Here is a 25,542-nt window from a genome sequence, read left to right as displayed (position 1 = left end):
AGCACAGCAGTCGCCCCCAGCCTGAGGGGACTGCCCAGAGAGCTCCAGGCCGGCAGCGGGCCGTGGCCCTCTGAGGAGCCGCCGGCCGGGGACAGGCACGGGTGGGGAGCCCCACCGCCTCGGTGTGAGCAGCTCTCCTCCCCCAGGCCCGTACCAGCGGGGGAAGGGCCCCCCTGCATCCCCTGTGAGTCAGAGGGCCTTCTCGACTCCGTTTTTGCCACGGTTGTCTGCGGAGCCAGAAAAGCTTCCGGAAATACCAGCTCTGCCTCTGAATTTTGCTCCCCGAGAAAAGCAAAAAGAGAAGAAACAGGAGCAAGCCACCCTGTCAGCAGACTGGGAGCCGCGTGGCTCTGGAGCTATTTGCGGCTCCATCTGCGGGGGCCTCGGGGACGCCGATGACAGGCTGGTTCCTGGTACTTCGCCCCCATCCGTGGGGGCAGATACCTTCCAGCTCCCAGGCGCGAAGGAGGCCCCTGGCAGCATCCTGGCCCCAGTCCTGCCGTCCCGAGGAGTCCTCGTCACCATGCTGGGGGCCTACAGCCCGCCCCGAGGGGCCGGATGGAGCGGCCTCTGCTGCCAAGCTTTGTACCCTCTTCACTGAGGGGACTGAGTGATTCTCTGACGTGATGATTGTTTGATTGTTTTGTTTTGTTTTGTTTAAGGGAGATTGTGCAGGAGGAGTGTGTGTGTTTGGCTACCCCGGGCTAGGGTGACACCAGTAACTATAAGCCACTGAAAGTGTGACCTGTGTAACTGCTCTGTGATGTTGGGTTTTCAGGGGACAGCACGGGGCCACCTCTGTTCGTGCTAATCAAAGATGTTGGTTTGTTTTTTAAATAAAGCCAAACAACCCTGTACCTGCTGACGCTTGGAATCTGACAGAAACTTTCTGCTGCGGGTTGATTTGTCTACCTAGGTGGTCAGAGGCCTACCTGCCCCACACCACTCCCCTGCCCAGAATGGCCGTTTCCCCTCAGAGCCCTGTTCCCTGAGAGCCAGAGTCGGGCACCAGCCCAGGCCTCCAGCCGGTGAGGCCCCCAACTCCCTACTCCTCTCCGAACCGGCCGCCAGCACATCTCAGCCACCTCCATACCTTCTTGGGGATCAGCAATTCTGGAGACCAGATAAAGAGGAGGGTGCAAACTTCTGCACCCACCCATGCCCTGTGTCTCCAAAATAAGCAGCCCACACCTTTGCTTTGGCAAGTCGGCTGCTAACTCACTGGAGGAGGGAAGGGGAGGGAAGTCAGCCCTCCTGCCGTCCTCTGCCTCTCCTGAAGGGTGCAGCGGGCCGGTCTTGGTCCACGCGCCCTGCTCTGGCTGGGGAGGTGGAGGTTCCCTGCCTCCCCCCTTCCCCTGCTCCTCCTCTGCTGCCCCAGGCCCCCCTCCCCCCATCCCTGCAGCCCTCTCACTCCCACAGCCCTCAGCCCTGTAACTGGGTGGTCTGCCCTATCCCATGAAGCTGGGCGGGGACCTGGGCCTCAGAAATAGTGCACATGGTCTGTGCGCCATACGGCTCTCCCAGGGCTGCCGCTCCCGGCTCGAAGCTTTTGGAGAGTTACCTAGCATCCGAGCCCCATCCCTGCATCTGAAACAGGAGCGGGACGGTATGCACCTGGTGAGGTGGTTGCGCAGATCGGATTCTACCATATGTAAAACACTCCGCACCGCACTTGGCACATCCCAGGTGCAGGAAGGACGGTCACCATCACTACTGCTATTACTATTACTCCGAGAGCTCGTTTGCGGGGCTTAAGTGTCAAATTCCTGGGAGAATCACCTGATTGGCCCAATGTGGGCCAGGTGTCTTCTACTGCACCACTCAGCTCAGGCAAGCATCAGGGCCATCAGCGGAAACGGACCACTGAGGCCCCACAGAAAGAGCAAATGAAATCACCGTGAGCCAGGCAGCATCCCCAACTGGTAACTACCAGGCCTGCTTTAGGCGATGGCTGGCATTTGTTGAGCACCCGCTTATTGATATCTGCTGTCAGCACCCCTAGACAGGGGCAACAGGGACCCTGGCCCTGGGTTTTGTGCTTTAGAGCAGTGCTTTTTAAACTTCGATGTGCACATGAATCTCCCAGGGATCTTGTTAGAAACAGATCGTGATTCAGGAGGTGTGGAGTGAGGCTGCAGTTCTAACCAGCACTCAGGTGGGGCCCACACAGCTGGTCCCGGGACCACATTTTGAGAAACAAGCCTTCAGAGGCCTCTGCTGAAGCCCTCTTCTGACCACAGCCCGCCCACAGCGGGAAGAGTCACAGGGAAAGGGGCTGTGTTCGCCCAAAGCCCATAACGCATCTTTTAGACCATGCTTCTCATTCCAAAGAGCCCTGAGCCAGCTTCCAGGTTTGGACTTCTTCAGGTCCTGCCTCCAAAAGGTGGTCAGGAGGGTGCTGTCCACAGGAGGTGTAGAATGAGTTTGATGAAGAGGCTCTGTGCATGAGGTCCTCAAAGTATGGGATGGAGCCTAGATGGGAAGAGAAGCAGGGAAGCTATGAGATGGGAGCCTGTTCTCTCTGCATCTCCTATTCCAGTCCACCACGTCTTTATAAAGGTTCATCAGTCAAAGTAGAAGGACAGGACACATTTTCTTTAAGTTTTTTAGCTTGATTTGTAACTTCTAAATTTGTAGCCACATGGGAGGTGAGCCTCCATTGGTACTCTTGTCCTGGGCCCAACAAAGGGTTGGGGTGGGCCAGCCTGCCGTGCACAGAGCTGTTAGCGCTGACAGTCCTGTTCTCAGGGCTCTGGAAGACAAAAAGAAGTCAGGTTAAGGTCCACTGCCCCTGCCTTTGGTCTCATTTGGGGAGGCCACTGGGCATGTGTGGTGGAAGCAACAATGGTGACAAGGTGAGTGACCCCCCCCACCCCCCCAACATGGACAGGCAGGTCCTCCTGGCCCCCACAGCATATCACAGATGAGACATCACCCCCACCTTCAGACTCCTCTCCAGGTCTTGCTTTACATGTTTATGATGAGGATGGATTCCTTAGGGCCATGTTCTTGTAAAAAGTGCATGCATTACGTATAAAAGCCATCACTATTTTTTTAAAGATATTTCAATTTGGAAAAAAAGAATGGATCACTTACCAAGGGTTCCGGAAACTTGCCTTGTAGTTCCACTCTTGCTATTCACAAATACTTTCTCCTGCCTCAACCTCAGCTCCCAAATCCACACTGGGAAATCTTGGACAGCCCCTCGGTGGTTCCGAGTTCCCACAGTTCTTCTCAGACTCAACGTCTCCGTCTTTGCAGGATAATCGCCTGGTCTGTGCCGAAGTGCAGAGGGGCCGGGAAAGCCCTTCTTTTACTTCTGCCTTTCCCAGCTGTCTTTGTGTTGCCACTAACAGGCCAGAAACTGTTTCACAGCCTGAGTGTCATGATGTGCCTGTGGTTCTCCAACTTGAGTGCATCGGAATCACCTGGAGGGCTTGTTAAAACAGAGTCCTGCCCCCACCCTGAGTCCCTGATTCCAAGGGCTGGGAATGTGCATTGCTGGCGAATTCCCAGGTGATGCTGATGCTGCTGATCAGGCCACCTCGCTTTGAAGACCACTGTTAAAGACAGCATGAGCTCATACCGCAGGAGAACGTAAGAAGTGCCTGCCCAGTGGAGTTGAGGATTTGGGTGGGAAGAGTGAGTGGAGGGGAGGTCCTCATGGAGGAAGCTGGGCCCAGCCCAGAGGAAGGAGCAGGCCCGTGTGACCCGGGCCCCGTGCTGTCCATGCGGAGAGGTGGGATATGCAGGATGATGCCGATACACCTAGCCCAGGAGTCCCAGCTAGGTAGCTGAGGGACTGGGGCAGCAATCTGACTTCACTCTCCTGCCCAGTACATGGCTCCGTCCTCCCACGGGTCGGGTGCCCTGCAGCCCGCCCCAGGCATCTCTGAGGAGGGCTCTCTGGAAGAGAAGACTGCAAGATTAGCATAAGGACCCTGTGTGGCCAGAATACACTTCTTCTTCCCAGCTGCTGATGTCCCCAGAAACCTCCAAAGCAGGGGAAAACCCACTTTATATTCTCTACTGTAGCTAACCTTTGGGACCCTGGGGGACGAAGAGGAGGGTCTGGTGACTTACTGGGAAAAATCCCAATCCAGGCAGCTTCATGGCAGACTGTGCCTGTGGTCACCCCATATCCTTCTCCCCGCTTCCTTCCTGGCAGTTTGGTTCAGGACGGCAATGTGCCCAGCCACAAAGATTCACTGTGGGTGACACCACCCAGTTCTGGCTGATGAAATCTCAGAGCAAGTTCCAGGGTATGGATTTCAGGGAGGCATTTTAAAAGGAACGGGGCTAGCACAGGCTTTCCCCTTTCCTGCCCAGAAAACAAAGGCCAAAGCTGGAAAATGGAGTGGCCGCCTTGCCGTGTGAGGTAGCAAGCAAGCAGAGAAAGGCACGGTGAGCAGAGCAAAGGAGAAAGACTGAAACCCTAGGGTCGAGTGGAAGTACTCAGGCCTGCACGGGCCTAATCCAGTTCCCTGACTGTTAATCCGGTATTCTGTTGTTTCAGCTGAATGTATTCCTACCTGATATCAGTGGAAAGGGTGGAAAGACCACGAGATGGGCCCCTGGGACCTCAGGCTGTGTGACTCAGGGAAAGTCATGGGCCCCCTCTGGGCCCCTGTTTCTTCATCTGTGGGGATGAACCACCCAGTCTTCAGGGTCTCTTTATGCCTTTCTGTGGCTCAGAATCAAGACCCTGAGCCTCTCCTAGGTGAAAGGGTTGGGCACAAGGGGGACACTTCAGTGATGGGGCAGGAAGTCACCTTGGGAATGGTGACATCCTGGGGTCTTATCGGTGGTCAGCCAAAGGGAGAGCCTAAAATACAGAATAAGGGGCACCTGGGTGGCTCAGTCGGTTAAGCATCCGACTCTTGATTTCAGGGCAGGTCATGATCTCAGGGTTGTGAGATCGAGCCCCAAGTCAGCCCCATGCTGGGCATGGAGCCTGCTTAAGATTCTCTCTCTCTGAGGCACCTGGGTGGCTCAGTCAGCTAGGCGTCAACTTGAGGCATCTCTCTCTCTCTCTCTCAAATAATGTCTTTTAAAAAAAAAAGAAGAAGAAGAGTAGATTTAAAAAAACAGGCCTTGCCCGGCTAAGGTCTGGATGAAAGTCTGATAATGGAGTGGCTACCCCCAATAATCCTCCAGTCCTCCTTTCTCCTGCCAAGCACATGAGAATTGTCTGTCACCCTATGGTTATCTGACTGTGGTCTCTCCCCTACCATCTGTGAACCTTGTTTTCTTCGATTCCACATACCAGCCCCGACCACAGACCTGGCTAGTGCTGAGTACAAGAATGAATAAACGCATGAATCCATGGAGAACTGAGCCCAGACCTCCATCCTGGCAGGCACCCCGCTGGCCCGCTGGCAGCCTTCGGCCCGAGTTTCTTCAGCCCCTGCCTGGCCCGTTTGCCTCCTTGAGGGCAGATCTAAGCCCCTCAGAGTTGCAGGCCATCAGAAGCCCCACCAGACTCCAGCAGGACTGATAACTTGTAGACTGGCTGTGTCTTTGGAGTTGGACTTGGGAATTTCACAGCTTAGGAGACCAAGGCACATCCCTGCCTCTTACCCAGAGCCACCCAAGGGTAAAGGGGCATTCCTGAGCACATGTCTCTGCCGGCCTGCTGTAGGACCACCTGGGAGGAAGGCCGCTGGCCCCGCAGGGAGAAGGCCCTGGAAAGCAAGAATGTGCTGCTGGAATGAGGCAGCAGAACAGTGGCCAGGGCTGTGGGAATTTTTCTTTAAGATCAGCCTGCTAGAATGTGCCCAAAGACGGTCGGTGGACATGCAATAGTGTTCGACCTAAAGTTTTTGTGATAGCAAAATACTGGAAACAATCTAAATGCCCAGCCATACTGGGTTGGATCAATAAAAGATGGTACATACTTTTATTTGCAATGAAATACAGTGGATAGTCTGCAGCCATTAAATAAAGGATAGAGCTATATTTACTGATGTGGAAAGATTCCCATGACATATTGTTGAGTAAAAAGAGCAGGTTATGAAACAGTATAGGATCCCATTATAAAATCACACACACACACGCACACAGAGCTGTCTGGAAATCTGTTCACCAAACTGTTAACAGTATCTCTAGTTGGTGGAATTTAGGGTAATTTTTACTTTCTTCTTTAAACTCTATATTTTACATCTAAAGCATTCAAGATAACGAATCATTTTCACTTGGGAATGAATACATAACAAGCAAACAAAAAACAAGGTAAAACCGTCCCCCGCCCGGATCACCGTCCTAATGTTTCCCGTGTCCTCATCTCAGGCATGCAGCTGTGAGGAGGCCCCAACCAGGAGGCGGCGCAGGGCTGCGGAGGGAGCCAGGCTTGGAGCCACGCACTCCAGGATGTGGATGTGGCTCTACCACGAACTGTGAGACCACCGAGAAGCCACTTAACTGTTCAGAGCCTCCGCTTCCTCCATGAGTGTCTGCTTCTTGGGCTGCTTGGGAGCCGTGACTAAGAGGCAGGCCAAGAGCCCACACAGTCTTCTGGAAAGGAGAGACTGAGGCCCCTGCCTGCCCCGGCCAACCGAGGAACTCGAACCCAAGGCCTCACAGACCAGAAACAGAAGCCTTAAGCATCAGACATTTGTATGATTATTGGGATTAAAGTGTGGACCGTAGTTTTGACTTTTCCAATTTCTGTAACTCCGTGTGACCCTGAGCCCACAGCTTCCTGCCAGCCTGTGGATAGACCTGGGGGGAAGAAAGAGAAGTCTATGAGGCCAAGGTCATCCTGAAGGACGTAGACGAAAATCGAGGCTCAGCGGGGCCAGCTGCAGGAGAGGAACGAGACCCTTAGTCCTGGTCGGGGGACTCTGGGCAGCAGACCACAGTGGCCACTACACAGAAGGGAAGCAATGTGCCGGAGATCACATGGAGTAAAGGATGGAGTGAATTCGAATCCAGCCGGCCAAAGCCCCCAGTTTAATCCCAATGATCCTATGAATGTCTAACACTTAAGGGTGTGTTTACTGTGCTGCTTGTGGTACTAGGCACTGACTCTGAGTTCCGGGGCCTACCGCTCAAACCACCCTCAGAAGGAGGTATTAGTGTTATAGCCTCAGTTTACAGATGAAGCAACCGAGGCTCGGAAATGATAAGTAACTTGCTCAAGGTCACTCAGCTGATAAGCGAGGACTTGAGCCCAGGCAGTTTGATCCCAGAGCCACTACGTGATAAGGCCATGGTGACAAGCTGGACCCTTGCCTTGCGCAGGAGCTCATGGCTAATGCATTTTTTTGAGTGCTTTTTGGAGAGGAGAGCATGGTGAACCTTGACCTCCACAAGCTGTCCACTGGTGTGCAGTGACAGCCCACGGAGGAGGCTGAGCCTGCCTCGGGGCTGTGCCGCCCCACAGGCCCCTGCTCTAAGCCCTCAGAGACCCCCCCCCCCATGCTCAGGGAGTGCGGCCCCACCTGGAGGAGCCTGACCCTTCAGCCCTGCTCACAGCCCAGGTCTGCGCGGAGCAGCTCCACCAACCAGGAGGCTTGGGCTTCGGCCCCATGATCTCCGCAGAGCCCTGCCTACAAGTCTAGGAGCCTCGGTTACTGAGCTGTAAACAGCAGCTCATTGCTATCATCACTTCTGGGTCTCTTTGCAAAGGCTGCTGGAGAAAAATGTTCATAATACACATTGCAAACACCACCAGCCCCAACAGAAGCTAATCTTTGACAGCCAGCTACCCCACATTCCTCAGAGCAGCATGAGTCCGCCCTGCGGCAGGTGGGACCCTCCTGGCCTGTGAGAGGCTGTGATGGCAACCCGGAGCCCCGTGTCCCAGAGCCCGCAGCTGCACGGGAAAGCCTGACCTGCACAAACACACCGTGCGCTAGCCTGCTAGCCTGGCTCTTCTCCGTCCCGCCCGGTTACGCGTCTCTATCTGGGAAGGGTCTGCCTCCCCAAACAACCCTTTAAGGCAGAGACTGAGCCTGCCCTCTGCCAACTGCATGCCCAGGGCCAAGCTTCACCTAGAACATAGCTGGGATCCAATAAGGGATTTGCTGGGTGAATGAATGAATGAATGAATGAGATACGATGTTAATTTTGCATTCTGGAAGGCAGACCGCTCCCAAGGGAACTCCAGGAGAGCTGAGTGGCCTGGTCCTCCCTGGAACTCCCAGACTGTTAAAGATAGCCTGACAAAGAAAGGGTTACTGTTGGCATCATGGCTGGCCAGTGTCTACCCCCGTCCTGACGATCAGTCACCAACATTCCTTGTCACCTCGACTTCTCCCTCCCAGGGGAGCTATTAGTGCTGCCCCCATTCTACAGGACAGGCAGGTGGAGGCTCTGAGAATCAAGGGGCTCAGTGGGATGTGAACACAGACACAACCAGCTGCAGAGCACAGAGGGGGCAAGTCTGCAAGGGTCAGACCACAGTCGGAGTGAATCTGCCCCACGTTCTGCCTGGGCAGCCGGCCTGCAGGCTGCAGGACACCCCAGCCAAAGTCCAGGCGCAATTGTCCTTATCTCCGGTGCTCCAGAGCCCCATCATCTTCTCAGGGCCCTGGTCAGGTGGGCCCCTGACCCAGAGCAGGAGGCCGGGGTCACCACTTGTCAGAGCCCGCACTCACCATGATAACAGAAGTGCTGGCCCTGCTGAGGTTGGAGACGGGTGGGGCTCTGAGCTTATCTTGGGGAGGTCGGAATTCTGCAGCAAAGCTTTTTCAGCCTGCTGGCTGCTCAGCTGAGCTCCGTTCAGGGCATGAAGTCCCTTCCTCCTCTTGCAGGGGGTACCAAGAGCCCAGAGCACCTTCTGCCTGCAGATGTGCTCGGCCATCAGCCCTCCTGGCTGAGGAGTCTCTGGCCCCACAGCGGAGAGTGGAGATGGCTCGGGAGGAGGAGCATCCAGGCTGATACATGCCCCCGCTCCTAAGACCCAGGATTGGTTTGATTAGCTGATTTCTTTCAGCAAGACGCCAGCTCTGAATGAGTGTGTGTGCGAGCACCCATGCATACATTATGGATGTGCCGTCACAAATGTAAGCACCGACCCCTGTTGCCAGCCCTTCTTCCTGCAACAGGACAGAGGAGCTGGGTCCTGCTCAGCAGAGGATGACAGGAAATATCCTCACCCAGGACCACAAGCTTTTGAAGCCCTCACTCTTCTTCCCATTTCCATTTCCATCAGAGGCTAAACAACATTTTATTAATTTTTTTTCAAGATTTGTTTATTTACTTGAGAGAGGTAGAGAGGGGGAAAGAGAATTCTCAAGCAGACTCCCCGATGAGTGCACAGCCTGACATGGGGCTCGATCCCAGGACCCTGAGATCATGACCTGAGCCGAAATCAAGAGTCAGACACCTTAGGCGACTGAGCCACCCAGGCACCCCTAAACCACCTTTTAAAAGCCAGGCTTCCTCGCTTCAGGCGAGGATTTCCTCCTAGACTGAGAAGGACCCCCGAGGGGTAGGGTGGAGGTGGCATTGATTGAAACGCATCTGCTTGGCACAGTCTCCTCTTAGTCACCTTTGTATTTTTTTATTGTGGTAAAATATACATGACATAAAAATTTGCCATTTCAACCATTTTTAAGTGCACAGTTCTGTGGCAATGATCACATTCACATTGCTCAGCAACCATCACCACCATCCGTGTCCAGAACTTTTCCATCTTCCCAACTGAAACTCTGTGCACGTTACACACTACCTGTCCGTTTCCCTCTCCCCCCAGCCCCTGGGAACCACCATTCGACTTCCTGCCTCTACGAGTTTGACTACTCTCGTTACTGTCTATAGGTGGAATCATACAGTATTTGTCCTTTTGTGACAAGTTTAATTTCACTTAGCATGCAGTGTTCAAGCTTCCCCCCTTATGGTAGCATATTACAGAATTCCCTTCCACTTTAAGGGTAAATAATATTGCACTGTATGTACATACTACATTTTGCCTCTCCGTTCAGCTGTCGGTGGGCCCTTGGGTTGTCTCCTTTTAGCCAGTGGGAATAATGCTGCTGGGAACATGGGTGTACAAATATCTCTTCCAAGCCCCTGCTTTCAGTTCTTTTGAGTATATACCCAGAAGTGGGATGGCTGGATCCATATGGTAATTCTATGTTTAATTTATTGAGAAACTGCCCTCCTGTTTCCACAGTGGCTGCACCATTCCACACTGCCCCCAGTCATGCACAATGGTTCTAATTTCTCCACATCTTCTCCAACACTTGTTATTTTTTTCTCTTTTTCTTTTTTGGACTAGCCATCCCAATGGGTGTGAAGTGCTATCTCATTGTGGTTTGGATTTGCATCTCCCTGACAGGGATGTTGAGCCTCTCTTCCTGTGCTTACTGGCCACTTGTATAACTTCTTTGGGAAAATGTCTATTCAAGTCCTTCAGCAATTTTACATTTTTTAAAAACTCCTTGATGCTCTGCAAGTTGCCATTTGGGACCATTTTTCTCTGAGATTTCTTGCTGGACCTGTTCCCCTGCCATACACTGCTGTGGGAACAGGAGGTGAGGGGGAGAGGGAGCCGCAGGGAGAAACCTCACCCACCTGGGAAGCCGGCCTGGAGGATTTCACGCTTACTGCTTAAGAAATACAGAAGCTCACGTTGAGCTGGAGTCAGTTTCTGGATGGCTCCAGCTCAGCAGGTGTGGCTTCGCCAAGACAGAGAGATGCAATTTGAGGGGACTTTGCCTGGGCTGGGAGGGCAGCTGACCCAGTGCCTGGTGCCATGAATGGGCAGTGCCCACCCCCGGAGCTACCGTCGGGCCCCAGTTACCTGCGATTTTCCGGGGAAAATTCCCTATCCAAAGGCCACATGACCACTAGAATCATTTACACACACACAAACCTTTCTGCTGATAGGCAAGATCTGCCATCAGGTGTGTGTCCGGAAAGGACAGGGCTGAGCTTATCATGGGCCTCAGCTCAGAGTTTAACACCATCAGCCCACAAGGCCTTTCTCCTGTTTTACTTATTTATCATCTCCCTTTATCCTTTGGCCCAATTCCTGGGGGACCCCTCCCCAGCCCCACCTTGGGTATCCGTTCTGATATGTTTGAGGGGTACACTGCATCTTTGCAAGGCAGGCAGGTTTTTGTGTGCACGTGGCTTTAACTAACAAACCTTGTCCGGGACTAATAAACCTCATTCTCCTACTCACTTTATCTTTAACACTATGTTTTACAAACCAATCCATATCCATTGCGTGTTTCTAATTCGGAGGATTCCATCCTGCCTTTCACCTCTGGGACATGGAAACCGGTGCCTCCATCTCTCGATACATCTTCACTCCTGAGATTATTAACTGAGTCAATCAAATCATCTATAGCTTTGCTTCGATACATCTCTTCCTGAGGAAGTGGCTTCATTAAAATCAAACTATGGGGCACCTGGGTGGCTCAGTCGGTTAAGTGTCCAACTCTTGATTTCAGCTCAGGTCATGATCTCAGGGTCGTGGGATCGAGCCCCGTGTTTGACTCCACACTCAGAGGGGAGTCTGCTTGAGGTTCTCTCCCTCTCCCTCTCTCTCTCTCTGCCCTGCCCCCATTTTATTTGTAATTATTGTTAATACTGCTGTAGTAGGGGGACGCCTGGGTGGCTCAGTCGGTTAAGCGGCTGCCTTCGGCCCAGGTCATGATCCCAGGGTCCTGGGATCGAGTCCCACATTGGGCTCCTTGCTCAGCAGGGAATCTGCTCCCTCTCTCTACCTCTGCTTGTGCTCTCTCTGTCAAATAAATAAAATCTTTAAAAAAAAAAAATACTGCTGTATTAGGACTTATTTCTATCTTATTTTGTATATTCTATTTACCATACATTTTACTGTTGGTTTTTCCTCTCCTGCCTTCAATTTAACAGTCCAATTTTTTCCTGCTGATTTGAAAGTCTTTTTTTATAACCATGTAAAATACACATCTGTGAATGAAAGGGGCAAATCTTCCTTACAGAAGAATTTCAAATAATAGCTATAGAAGGAATGAGTGAAATAGAACATCACCATTTGTATACTGGTGATAATTCCTGCAGGTAAGATCCACAAATAAATGCTCATGTTAGTGAGCCAAACTCGAAGGAGAAGCATGATATTTGCAAAGACTCAAAGTATTTCCTCCAAAATATTGTTAATTACTGCATCGGTATTAACATACATCCACAAATTCTTTGATACTCTCCCCTCTGGGGTAAGGAGTTTAATTCCTCTCCCCTTGTGGGTGGGCTGGACTCGGTGACTGGCTTCTCACGAATAGAATTTGGAGAGGGAGAAATAATATTACAGTGGAGAAGTCAGGCAGACACCATCTTAACCAAATAAACAAGATTAATGTTACTAGTAATAAATCATGGTTCTATCAGTGATATCATGACGGTTGATACCAATAGGATGTGATGAGGAGGGCACTGCAACTCTGTGATATTCTTCACCCAAATCCAAAACTGAGGTCTAATCATGAGAAGACATCAGACAAACCCAAATTGAGAGATATTCTATGAAATACCTGACCAGCCTGGGTGGTTCAGTTGGTTAAGTGCCCACTCTTGGTTTCAGCTCAGGTCCTGATCTCAGGGTCATGAGATCGAGCCCAGCGTTGGGCTCTGCACTCAGCTGGGAGTCTGCTTGAAGTCTGCCCTCCCCCACCCCAAATAAATAATAAATCTTTAGAGAAAAAAGAAATACTTGGCCAGTATTCTTCAAAAGTCAAGGTCATGAAAAACAAGGAAAAACTGAGATACAATCATAGGTGTAAGAGTCTAGAGTCATGATGACTAAGTACATCACAGTATCCTGATGGGATCCTGGAACAAAAAGTGAGTGAAATCTGAATAAAGTCTGCAGTTCGGTTAATAGTGTTACACTGATGTTAATTTCTTAGTTTTGGTAAATATGCCATGGTCATATAGGATGTTAGCATGAAGGGATGCTGAACTACCTGTACTGTCTTTATGATTCTTCTGCGAATGTGAAGTTATTTCTAAATAAAAGTTTTAAAACACAGCTATATATGAAAAGTTTAAAGAAATCACCAAGATGAGATAATAAAGCAGTCAGAGATGATCAGACATGAATAGATTTTTAAAAAATTTTTGAAATAAAAATCTAATTCTCATAATAAAATACCAATTAGGCACAAAGAAAGAATGGGGGACCTGGGAGTAAATAAACTAGCAAAAAGCAACAAGGAGACAAGTAGAGGGAAAACATAAAGGAGGCACTGAGTAAGAGACAGGAAGGTGAGAGTACAATGCTCTAATAAATTCTATGTACATAACCAGAACCTCAAGAATGGAGAATAGTGAGAATGAAGGGAAAAAATGTATTTAAAGAGAGAATGGCCGTGAGATTTTTAGAACTGGTAGAAAACATTATATCAGAGATCTAGGAAGGAAAACAGGATATACTGAGCAGGATAAATAAAAATAAATCCATACACAGCTCAGGAAAACCGAAAACTGAAAACAAAAAGACAAGGATAAGATGGTAAAGACAGCCAGAAAAAGGGGAGCCTGGGTGGCTCAGTCATTGGGTGTCTGCCTTCGGCTCAGGTCATGGTTCTGGGGTCCTGGGATCGAGCCCCGCGTCGTCGGGCTCCCTGCTCGGTGGGAAGCCTGCTTCTCCCTCTCCCACTCCCCCTGCTTGTGTTCCCTCTCTCGCTGTGTCTCTCTCTGTCAAGTAAATAAATAAAATCTTAAAAAAAAAAAAAAAGACAGCCAGAAAGAACAGGTCACCTGCAAAGAACAACCAGGCAGACAGCCAACTTCTCAACAGCAAAAGTCAGAAGCTAGTGAATACAATTTTGCAAATACAGATGCAGAATAACTGTCAATGTAGAATTATGAACTCTGAGAGACTATCTTCCAAGTTGGAGGGTGGTAAAAATTGAGGATTTACCATCAAGAGACCTGCACTGCAGGCAGAAATGATCTCAGAAGAGTAGTCTAAGATAGAAGATAAAGGAGGGAATGCTGAGTAAATGTATAGAAATAACGTATATAAACCAAAATTTGTCTTTACAAATAATAATAATCATTGTTAGGGAAATTACGGAATTGCGCCCCTCAGAGATTGCCCTGGTTGACAAAACCACCCCCAACATATGAAAATACTCATTTCCTCCTCTCTCTGACCACCTATTGTCAGACTTTATGATTTTTCCTAAACAAATAGGTAAAAATGGTACTTCACTGAGTTCTGATTTACATTTCTCTTAGTATGAATCTGTTGGTGTGTTTGTGATTCCTTCCTAGTTTTTTGACTTTGCCTGTGACTATGGTGTCTTTCACAGAGTGAATTTCTTTCCTTGTATGTAGCGCTGTTTTCTCCTTTTCTTTCAAAGCTTACAGGTGCTGTGCCATACTTAGAAGTGCTTCCCCATGCCCAAAGTTATTTTTTCATTCTCCCATTGCTGCTCCACTATTTTGTGGTTTCATGTTTTAACATTTACATATTTGGTCCGTCTCGGAATTATTTTGCTGTGAAGTAGAAGGTGTGGATATAACCCTGCTTTTCAGATGACCACCCTGTTTGTTCGGCAAAACTTTTATCATATCCTGAATTCCCTTGTATTTGAATCTATTCCTGTACTTTCTCTTCTGTTCCACTCATCTGTCTACTGCTGGCCCAGTATCACACTAGTTTAATTATTTTAGCTCGATAAGATAAGACACTCTAATCTCTAATAAGTCTGAGGTCTTTACATTTGTCCTGGATATTCTTAGTTGTTTGGTTATCAAAAAAAGATCCTGTTGCTATTTTTATGGGACTCGTTAAATTTATACAACCTAGAATAAATGGACTTTCTAAAAATGGGCTATGTCTTTCCCTTTGTTCAGATCATCTTTTGTATCCCGTAGTAAAATTTTAAAATTTTAGTCATAAATGTACTGCATAAATCTCATTAGGTTTATTCCCAGCTGTTTCATTTTGTGGTTGTTATTGTTTGGTTTTGTTATTATATATAGATTATTTTCTTCCATTAGTTTTTTTGCTGTTGTTGTTTTATTTTTTTTTAAGATTTTGTTTATTTATTTGACAGAGAGACACAGCGAGAGAGAGAACACAAGCAAGGGGAGTGGGAGCGGGAGAAGCAGGCTTCCCGCTGAGCAGGGAGCCCGATGCGGGGCTCGATCCCAGGACCCTGGGATCATGACCTGAGCCGAAGGCAGACGCTTAACGACTGAGCCACCCAGGCGCTGCCTCTTCCATTAGTTTTTTAACTAGTTGTTGTTTGTAAATGTGCAATCTATGGTTTCTGAATATTAATTTTTTAAAAGATTTTATTTTATTGGGGCGCCTGGGTGGCTCAGTTGGTTAAGCGACTGCCTTCGGCTCAAGTCATGATCCTGGAGTCCCTGGATCGAGTCCCGCATCAGGCTCCCTGCTCGGCAGGGAGTCTGCTTTGCCCTCTGACCCTATCCCCTCTCATGTGTTCTCTCTTTCTCATTCTCTCTCTCTCAAATAAATAAATAAAATCTTAAAAAAAAAAAAAAAAGATTTTATTTTATTTATTTTTTTATGATTTTATTTATTCACTTAGAGAAAGAGAGAGAGTGCCAAAAGACAGAGAGGGAGGGAGAAGGACAAGCAGACTCCACACTGAGCACAGAGCCCAACATGGGGTGGATCCCACCACCCTGAGATCATGACCTGAGCCCAAACCAGGGAGAGTTGGACGCTCAACCAACTGAGCTACCCACATGCCCCTAAAGATTTTATTTTTAAGTAACCCCTACACCCAACGTGGGGCTCCAACTCAACCCCAAGATCAAGAGTTGCATACTCTACCAACTAAGCCAGCCAGACACCCCACTGAATACTAATTTTAAATCAGACATCTTACTGAATCATTTTGCTGTTTGTAATACTTTCTTTTTAATTCATAGATTTTTTTTTTTAGAGCAGTTTTAGGTTCATAGGAAAATTGAATGGAATATATAGAGTCCCCACAAACCCTCTGCTCCTCCCCTCCCCCACCCCACCCAGCCTCCCTCACCATCAATATCCTACATCAGAATGGTACATTTATTATACCTGATGAACCAACATTGACATACTACCAACCAAGGTCCATAGTTTACATTAGGGGTCACTCTGTGTGTTGTATATTCTCTGGGTTTTGACAGATGTATAATGACATGTATCTATTTTATAATATACAGAATAGTTTCCCTGCCCTAAAAATCCTGTATATACCTATTCATCCCTCCCTCCCTCCCCATGAGCCCCTGGGAACCACTGATCTTTTTACTATTTCTAAGAAGTTTTGCCTTTTTGAGAATGCTATACATTTACCTTCTCAGATTGGCTTCTTTCACTTAGCGATATGCATTTAAGCTGCTTCTGTCTTTTCGTGCCTTGAGAGCTCATTTGTTTTTAGCTCTGAATAATATTCCATCGTCTGGATGTGCCACGGTTTGCTTCTCTGTCCACCTAGTGAAGGACATCTTGGCTGTTTCTAAGTGTTGGCAATTACAAATAAAGCTGCTATAAACATCCACTTGCAGGTTTTTGTGTGGCATTTCAACTCATGTGGGTAAATACCAAGAAGCACAATTGCTGGATGTAAGACTTTGTTTAGTTTTGTAAGGAACCATCAAACTGTCCTCCAAAGTGGCTGTTACATTTTGCATTCCCACCAGCAATGAATGAGATTTCCTGCTGCTTTACGTCCTCACCAGCATTTGGTGTTTAATATGTTTTGAGTCAGATCTTTTGGGTTTTCCAGGTATAAAATTATGCCATCTGCAAATAATAATAATGGTTCCTCCTCCTCTCCCAATTTCTGTGCCTCTGTGTTCTACTCTTATCAAATCACATTGGTTATTACATCCACAAAAATGTTAAATAATAGCTGTAAAAAGGGACCTATCTCTCTTGTTCCTGACTTCAAGTTGGGGAGAGCTTCTGGTGTGTCCCATTAAGCGCAATGCTGCCTTTGATACCAAAATAAATATCTGTTATCATGTAAATGAAGTATACACCTACTCCTACTGTATGAAGAGTGTTCACCAAGATTAAACTGTTGAATTTGTCAGCATTTATGGCGGTTATCATATGATTTTTCTCTTTAGATCTATTAATATGAAAAATTATAGTGATAGATTTCCTAATATTAAACCATTTTTATATTTCTGGAAGATAGCCACTTTTTAAGAAATCCACTTGAATTCTTCACACACACAAAAACTTTCTCATCTGAACCCTTGTCTCTGAAAAAATTGTTAAATGCACAAATATGGAAAAGCTACTCTTCAAGTGCTCCTATTCCTTCAACAGATCCAAGTTCATCTATAGAAAAACCCCAGAAAAACCTGGGGTCCCTTTGGCTGGAGAGCCACAGACAGATGGCCCAAAGGACCTCCGCCCCACGTACAAATATGGAGCGTTGCTTAGCTTTAGGTCAGACAAGATGTGCTCTTTTGCCTGAGGACCTGCCCCCTGGCCCAGGAGTACTGGGCCAGGAGCCTCACCCAGCCTTCAGGTGAGCCACTCCCACTTCTTAGGGTCACCAGTCAATTCTGTTAATGATCTGAGATCTTTGTTTCTCAACTTCTTTCACAATCCTGGGGGTACAAGGCCAGCATCCCTCGTGAGAGAGAGAGGTAACAGGAAGCAAGGAACAGAGGTCAGGGTCACCTGGACATGGTGTGTAGAACGGGGAACCTCTGCTTCTGCAAATCAGATCCTGTGATCACCAGCCTACTGCTTCTCTGTGTGTCTGGTTCTGTCCTTAACTCTGATGCTATCTTTCTGGCTCTCTCTTTCCAGTTTGGATGAGTCCTTGACCCCCGAAATGTCTAGCAGCAATTCCTGGCTGATGGCGAGTGGGAGTTCTTGACAGGCTCAAACAGGGACACAGCCCAGTCTTCCTAAAAGCTTTAGTGGGCGAGTCCCTGAAAAGGGTCAGGGTTTAGCTGAGACAAGACCAAAATGAGGGACACCTGGGTGGCTCAGTCGGTTATGCGTCTGTCTTGGGCTCAGATCATGATCCCAGGCTCCTGGGATGAGTCCTGCCTCCAAGCTCCCTGCTCAGTGGGGAGTCTGCTTCTCCCTCTACCCCTACCCCCTGCTCATGATCTCTCTCTTAAACACTCTCGCTCTCAAATAAATAAAATCTTAAAAAAAAAAAAAAAAAAAAAAAAAAGCCAAAATGAAAACAGCCCAGGGCAAGCCGCACCGCAAGCTTAAGGTAGAACTAGATGAAACTGCTGATAATCCGTTGGTTTTGACCTACCAGAAAACGGCTGTGGTTCAAGTACAAAAGCTGCCTTTGAGAAGGAAACAGTCACAGAATCAAATCTGTGGTGCCACCCAGTGGTCAGAGCAAATACAGAACTCGTTTCCTGGAGGACGCGGTTAACAACACGGTAACTGACGTTCCTGGAGCTCGCACTACATGCTGGGATTAGGAGCTTTGCACAAGTGATTATTGAATGCTACTAGGATTTATGGCAATAATTACTTATTTTGATGCACCACAAAGAGCTCTTCTGAGGTAGGCGATAGGTATTTATCCCCATTTTAGAGGTAAAATGAGGCCCAGGGGACTGAAGTGAGGAATGCAAGATCGCACAGCTGAGGGAGGCCCACCCAGGTTTGAGCAGAGTCTTGACTCAGAGTCACGCTCTTCACATCCAGCGGTTCCCCTTCCCGTTTTAGACAGACGATGAGGCTCCCGCGCTGGAGATCCAAATCCTCGGAGGTCCCAGCTCAGGCTGTTCCAGGCACACACGCCTAATGTCTGAGCACTTTGCATCACACAGGAACAGGAGATGTTAGTGGAACAAAAACAGGCCATAAATAAGTAGTTTTTAAAAGCTGTATTAAAAATAGTTCATTAAGGGGCGCCTGGGTGGCTCAGTCGGTTGAGCATCCCACTCTTGATTTCGGCTCAGGTCATGATCCCGGGGTCCTGGCTGGGGAGTCTGCTTCTCCCACTCCTTCTGCCCCCCCCCCCCCCCCCCACCGCTCATGTGCTCACTCGCTCGCTCTCTCAAATAAATAAATAAAATCTTAAAAAAAAAAAAAACTTAGAAAAAGTAGTTCATTAAAATAAAAAAGAAAACTGTGTGCTAAAAAGAACATTGATCAAGTAATTGTCAGCTTAGTGAAGTTTGCTCTGGAAAATTTTCTGTCCAAACATTAACCAATATTTGTGTAATCTGGATTAAATGTGTTGATTCAAATCTTCCTTGGGGGTAAAAATGTCCCCTGAATCAAATGGTATGTCCGAACGACAAGGTCCAAACATTCCTTCCCCTGATGCCGTGGCTGCTTCCTCCATCCCGTGAGACGCGTGGGGACAGGAGAATGAGCTGCTTTGTTAGGCGGCTGAGGACACGACAGAGCAGGCAGGAGGTCCGCCATCACTGAAGGCTTGCGCGCTGGGTGCAAGAGTCGGGGGCGCGCTGGGATGGCCAGAGAGAGGGATCATCAGCCTGCTCCGGGGCACACGGCTCGCTGGCAGCGGAGCCAGCTCCATCCCCAGGCACCGACTCCGGCCCCTTGACCACCTGAGAAGCACTGCTGCACAGCGGACCTGCCACTTGTGAGTTGGGAAAACCACAGGAGGACCTGAGCCAAGACCTCAGCTCTTCCCGAGCCCGCACAACCTGAGAACTCTGGTCCCACCCCTTGGGGGCCAAGAACGGGGGAATGGTTTCAGCACAGGCACCGCACCTACCTTCCAGTCTCCCTGATCCAAGATCAGGGAGAAGGAGATGAAAGAGGAGGAAGGAGATGAAAGAGGAGGGGGGACAAAGGAAGAGGCAGGGGACTGGAGGACGGGAAGATGGGAGGCTGAGCCCTGACCCAGGGAAGAGAAGGCTTCAGGCTTACTCCATTTCATCTTCAGGCTTAGGAAAGGCTCTCATACCAGGCTGCTGTTTCTCATGTCAACTTTGGGTGTCTATCTGAACTTTGTGAACTGTACATGTATATTACTTTGATTAAAAATGTACATTAAAGGGCGCCTGAGTGGCTCAGTTGGTTAAGTGACTGCCTTCCGCTCAGGTCATGATCCCAAGGTCCTGGGGTTGAGTCCGGCGTTGGGCTCCCCCTGCTCAGCGGGGAGTCTGCTTCTCCTTCTGCCGCTCCCCGGCTGGTGCTCTCTCTCTGTCAAATAAATAAATAAAATCTTTTTTTAAAAATTACATTAAAGCAGGAAGGACTTCAATGAGACACAAAGAAACCGAAGGATGACAAAGCATTACCCTGGCAGCTAGAGAGCCAAAGATCCCAGGGGCAGACGGTACCTTCCAGCTGGGCCACAAGGGGGGACATGAGCCCGTGTCTCCCTTGTCCTGACAGTGTTCCCATGGATCCACCACTGTCTTCCAGTGGTTCTTAGCCTTTGTAGGGTCCCGGACCCTTTTGGGGTTTTTTGGTTTTGTTTTGTTTTTTTGTTTGTTTGTTTTTAAACATTTATCAAGACATAATTTACATAACATAGAGTTCACCCATTTAAAGTATACGATGTAATAGTTTTTAGTATATTTAGAGCCCTTCCCCTCTCACCCACTGACCCACAATGGACTGTGACAATGAGAGAGAAATAAACCTTTATTATGGTAAAGCACTGAGATTTGGGGTTATTTGATAAAGCATTTAGCCTGCCCTGACTAACTTGGCTCCACCTTTGGAGAAACTGCCTTTACCTCCTGGATCTCAGTTTCCTCATCTGAAAATGAGGGGTTCAAAATAGGGGCTCTCTTGGTTGCGTTTCAGCTATAACACTCCATTTATAAATTGTGTGGTTATTATTGCCAAGTGGTTTAAAACTCTGCAAGGACTAATTGTAGAATTTCTCAACTATAATAAGGAGTAAATTCTCCATTTACAGATGTGTTGTGCTCCAAAAGACCAGGCCCCGGACCCTTTTGAAATTAGAAACCATTATGCACCCCAGGAAAAACAATACAGATATATGCATACACACAAAACTCTCCATATAATTTCCTGGGTATAGAGACCCCAAGTTAGAAACCACTGTTCCACATGCTGATGGCCAACCAGACTGTTTTTCCAATCCAGAACCTTTTTTTCTGAGCTTCAAACGTTCAACTGCATTCCTCAAACCTTCCTGGAAATCTCCCAAGTGCCAGGTAGCCAAAACCAAACTTAACATCTTCCCCCTAAATCTGCTCACCTCCCATATTCCCTCTCTAGGGACTGGAAACTTCATTCACCAGTTGCCTAGGTCTCCGAGACCTGCCATCATCCTGGACCAGTGGTCCTCAATGGTGGCTGGGAAATTGGATATCCATGTGGGGGGTAAAAAACGAACCTTGATCCTTACCTCCCATCGTATATGAAAATAAAAATTAATTCCAATGTATCAAAGACCTAAACAAAAAGCTAAAACTATACAATTCTAGGAGAATATCTTTGTGACCTCACCTTAAGGTAGGCAAAGACTTCTTTGGGCACAAAACATAAACCACCAAGAAAAATTTTTGATAAATTAGACACAGTCATAATTAGAAACTGGCTTTTTACCTTTAAGAAAATGCAGAAATAAACTACAATGGACTTTCAAACATTTGCTCGTGGTAATATTAAAATAGTATAACCGGGGCTCCTGGGTGGCTCAGTTAGTTAAGCGCCGAATCTTGATTTCAGCTCAAGTCATGATCTCAGGGTCGTGAGATGGAGCCGGCTCTGGGTTGAGGTCCCTGCTGGGCATGAAGCCTGCTTGGGATTCTCTCTCTCCGTCTCCCTCTCCCCCTCCACCCTCCCTCCCCCGCCCTGCCAGCCTCACACGCGCTCTTTCTCTAAAAATTACTTAATTAGTTAATTTAACTAATTAATTAAAATGAAATAGTATAACCACTTTGAAAAACAGTTTGACAGTGTAGAGAGCAAGATGGGGTCACTCATGTCAAGCAGAAGCCTGGGTCAAGCAATGACGCAAGCAGTTAAGGGTGTTGCAGCTAGGATATATTGCTGAGACCAGCGTCAGCTGACACCCCAGAACTGATAATGAGCAGAACCAGAGGACCTGTGCAGGAGCCCAACACATTAATTTCCTTTAAAAGGGGGAGGATTTTTGCAGCAAACTGTCAGACTCTTCAGACCTGATCCCTTTATGTCTGCCCACTTAAAAAAGGCAGCTCCTGCCCACGCCTCTGCCCGATTGCTCTCCGGAGGGAACTGAGATCCTTCCTGCTTGAACATAAGAAGCAGTGAGTGCCCAGAGCTGACCTGCACCAGCCCGAGGCCTTATCTCAACTGCACACCCACAGACGGACTCCGCATTTGGTTTGTTTACTTCCTACACCCTTCTGTTATCTTGTTCGTTGTGTGGCTTGTCCTGTGTTCTGCTCTGTGTGCTGTGTAAGAAGCCAAGTTAATCACATGGTGAAATGTCATTGAGTTTGGAATCCTGAACCTGCTTTATAATTACGGTAACCTTGCTTTATGATTGAATAAAGCTGACACTGTGGAAAGACACAACTCGTGCGTACGCCTTATAGTGTGCTCATGACACACAGCTTCCTCAAAAGTTAAAAACGCCATACAACCAAGCCATCCCATCCACTTGTAGGTATTTTACCCAAGACAAATGGAAACATAGATCCACACAAGGACTTTTTTTTTAAAGATTTATTTATTCCAGAGAGAGAGCACTCACGAGCAGGGGGAGGGGCAGAGGAAGAGAAGCAGACTCCCCACTGAGTGTCGAGCCCAACATGGGGCTCGATATTGAACCCTGAGGTCATGACCCTGAGATCATGACCTGAGCCGAAATCAAGAGTTGGACTGTGCCGCCGAAGGGACCCCACACAAAGGCTTTTATAGGAATTTTTAAGGCAGTTTTATTCACTAAATCTCAAAACCAGGAACAGCCCAGATGTCCAACGACAACCCAAATGTCCTTTGGGGTTCTCAGAGGATGCCTCCCCTATCCACCCACCCATGTCCCAATGGATAAACAGTTTGTGTCAATGCACACAACCCAGTACTACTCACCCATGAAAGGAGGGAACCCACGGATACACACAACCACGTGGCTGCCTCTCAGAAGCAGTGTGCTAGGTGGAAAGGAGCCAGGCACAAACGACCACATCCTGTATGGTCCTATTTATATGAAATGCCAGGGAAAAGAAAGTATAGCGATAGGAATCAGATGAGTGGTTGTCTGAGGCCAGGGAAGAGAGGGTAAAGGATTGACTGCAAAGGGGCAGAAGGGAACTTTCTGGGGTAATGGAAATGTGCTGCATCTTGAACTGGGACAGTGGTTAGTCTGGTGTTTTCATCGGCCAAAAATTATAGAACTGTATACAGTATGTAAAATTTCTGGTATTTACTGTATGTAAAGAATATCTCAATAAAGTAGGTTTTTGTTTTGCTTTGTTTTTTAATGAGAGAGCTGCTGGGAAGCATGGAGAACACAGGTGAAGGGATTCTGCTAAAGACCTTCCTGAAAGCATTTGATTTGGAAAAGAAGGAAGGAGGCTCTCTTCAATGCCGGTTCAGCCTCCACCGGGCGGTTTAGTGAAACATTCCCCCCGCTAGGGGGCAGTGTCGTAGTCAGCCAGCCACCACCGCGCGTCCACAGCCCCCCCGGCGCCCGCAGGGGCCCAGGGGCCGCAAGACCCCCAGGACGCGCCGAGCTCCGCCCCGTAGCCCTTGGGTTGGGGGCTCTCTCCCCCGCGGGGGCCGGGAGAGGTGGTGCCCGCGCCGCGTACTGCGCGGATGGGGCCTGCGCAGCGCGGCCCCACGCCCTCCGCCCAGCCCCCCTGCGGCCGGCTCGCAGTCCCGCACCCGCACCCGCACCCGCACGCTCTGCTCCGCCACCTCCGAGGGCCTGGAGTCCGAGAGAGGAGCCCGGGCCCCAGGGCGCACGATGACCGCCCCCTCCAGCCCTGGCTGTCGGGCACCGTGGGGCCAGCCCTCTGGCCCCGACTGGCGGAACGCAGGAGGGGATAGCGGCGCCCGCCGCGGGACTGCTTCCAGCTGGCGGCTGCCGGGACCGAGCTGCGTCCCGGGTGAAACTGACTCTGCCTGTCTGGCGCCGCTTCTGCGACAAGGCCCGCAGAAAGACGCCGCGGCGCCTCTCCTCCGACCTTCTTCCTTTCCAAGCAGGTCATCATAGCCTTAGCAAATCCCCCCCCCCCCCAACTCAGAAATTGTCATTTTGAAGGACAAAAGAAGTGTGGCCTAGAGATGTTTTGTTTCACTGTCCCTCGTGCTAAAAAGGGCGCTCCCCTGGCGTGGCGCGCCAAGTACGGGGCTGCTAGGGGAATGAGCCGGAATGCGGGGAGGGGAGGGCGCAATCACTGCCCGGCGTGCCAAGGCCCGGGAGACACGCGGACCCTCCGTAATCCCCTCCCCCCGCGGCCACAGCCCACCCCGGGACCTCAGGGGACGCACTTGGGCAGCCCCGCCCGCCGGCGCACTCGTCTCCAGCCCTCTCCGCCCCTCCTGGCGCACTGCGTGGTGCGCCTAGTTCCCCGGACCGGGCAGAGCGGCGGCTGCGCTGAGGACACACCGCACACCTCCCGCCCTCTGGTCGGGGCGGCTCCGGGTCCACCCCCAGTGCAGGCCCTCGGGGTGGGGGGTGCGGACGCCGCCAGCGCCGCAGGTGCAGCCCAGAGGCCGCGCGCCGGTGAGTCGGCCCGAGCAGCTCCAGAGAGTTGATGCGGGTCAGGGAGGTAGGAGGGCCAGGCAGGGAGGACGGGCAGTTGCTTCCCTTCCTACTTTTGCTAGCTGCCAAGAGGCCAGCAGATGCTGGAGACTGGTGAGGCAGACAGCGGAGCCCACATCATCGCGGGCACTGTCCCCCAGACCCGGGTCTGCGGGCTCTGAGCACTGACCTGCCCCAACCTAGGAGAGTCAGGAGGCTTGCGGTGACGCTTTCTCGGTAAAGGGAGGCGAGGCTGTGAGTATACTTTAGAGCGCTAGCTTTGGACCCAGACCGAGGCCTAGGCTTGAATCCTCTCCTTGTACCAGCTCGTGTTCTTGCGTGGTTCTGCAACTTTACTGAGCCTCGCTTTCCTCATCTATAAAATGGGAATACGCTACCTTCAGGGTCCCTGTGAGGACGAACCCAAAAGACGCTTCAAAGTGCTGAGCACTAAGTCTGTGAAGCACAGATAGATCTGCATTAATTCAGCGGAGAAGAATCTCCACTTCCGGCCTTGCCAGGTGCACTTCAGGTCATGCCTGCCCTTTCACAGACTGGGAAGATGGGCTCCTTGCCCAGGAATTGCATGGGGGCAGGGACAAGGGCAGAAGCTTGTCGTCCAGGATGCTGCAGGCAACCCTGCGGGCGAGCCCCTACTGCTCTGGTTGGTGGCAGTCTGGACCTTTGCGGGGGAGGGGGATGGTGAACACACAGTATGGCAGAGATGGTTGTAGTTTTCCTTAAGGAAGACATGCCTCACCGTCACTTCTGAACGTCATTCTTCACCCTCAGACACTTTCGACTCATAAAACTGGGAACCTTTGTCAGAATTAACACCCAGAAACTTCCCGCTATAGAGCAGAGTTCCCATTTTGCAGATGGGAGCCCTGCGTCTCAGATAGTTAATAGATACATGCCAGTTAGTGGACGTACCTTACTGTCTTCCCCT

This window comes from Phoca vitulina, unplaced genomic scaffold (assembly GCF_004348235.1).
Source record: "Phoca vitulina isolate PV1807 unplaced genomic scaffold, GSC_HSeal_1.0 scaffold8, whole genome shotgun sequence".
Lineage (NCBI taxonomy): Eukaryota > Metazoa > Chordata > Mammalia > Carnivora > Phocidae > Phoca > Phoca vitulina.
The sequence above is the reverse complement of the archived record's forward strand: the minus strand, read 5'-3'. Positions refer to the sequence as shown.